This window comes from Cyprinodon variegatus, unplaced genomic scaffold, assembly GCF_000732505.1.
Source record: "Cyprinodon variegatus isolate N-32 unplaced genomic scaffold, C_variegatus-1.0 Scaffold910, whole genome shotgun sequence".
Classification (NCBI taxonomy): domain Eukaryota; kingdom Metazoa; phylum Chordata; class Actinopteri; order Cyprinodontiformes; family Cyprinodontidae; genus Cyprinodon; species Cyprinodon variegatus.
This window is the reverse complement of record NW_015151363.1, coordinates 294070-295128: the sequence shown is the minus strand read 5'-3', so window position 1 is coordinate 295128 and position 1059 is coordinate 294070.

The following is a 1059-nucleotide window of genomic DNA, read 5'->3' as shown; positions in this document are numbered from 1 at the left end:
CTCTATAGGGAAAAGCTGGGGATGATTTCTACTTGTGTATTTTAATAGGTCATGTAAGAACTAGGAACACTTGGTGTTTTCCTCACAGTTAGGATGATGTTTTTTTTTTTGTGTTTCTCCTTTCTACATGTGTCATTAAAAAAAAAAAAACTATGAAATATATGTTTAATGTGTCTGCGGTGTTCATGGGAAGCTGCACGTGGGTTTGCATAAAATAAACACAAAATGTAAGCATTTACATTTTTACTGAAATACAGATTTCAAAGCACAAATAGCTTAAAATACTTTTTTTTTAAAAGGCCAGCAAATCTCCAGGGGAACTACCTCCTGAAGCAGTTTGTAGCAGACCATCTGACCCAGTTATGGATCTCTGAATGAGATCATTGTTGAACGATCACCTGATATCCAGTTACTTTATTTAAAGTAGTAAATATGATTTAAGTTTGCCTTTGTCTGGGGTGAGCTCCTTTGTAAAACAAGCGCACCCAAAAGAAGGCCGAATAAAGCAGGATTGCAGAACTACCACTCCAAGAAAAAAAGTGGATGTGAATGTGGTTCATATGTAGAAACAAAAAACCAAACATTTGTAGATAATTTAAAGTCTGCCTCCTTTAAAGGACCTGGTCTGCATAAAAAAAAAAAAAAAAGCTCCTGAATGTATACGTTTGAGGTGTTTAGTCGTCATTATGGTGGCTTTATGTGATGGAGATGACTAAATCTCTAAAGCACAGCTCTCTAATTCTGTCTTTAAGAGCCAAAGTCCTGCAGCTTTAGGCGTTTCCTAAATTAGATGGATGAATTTTCTCCTCAGCCAGCTGTAGTTCTGCTAATGACTTTGTTTTAGGAAAGCTTATAGCTTTAGGAAATCAGCCTCTTCGGTTTCAGGGCCCTGCCTTCCACTAATAGCAGGCATGGTGCTAAAAAAGCTTTTGCTAAAAGTTTTTTCTTTGTTTTAAATGCATAAAATAACTGCACTGCTCCTTGTCATTCAGTCCCGCTCAAGTGTTTCCAGGTATTATAATTATTGCTTGAGTTTGATTTTAGATTTAAAGGCACACT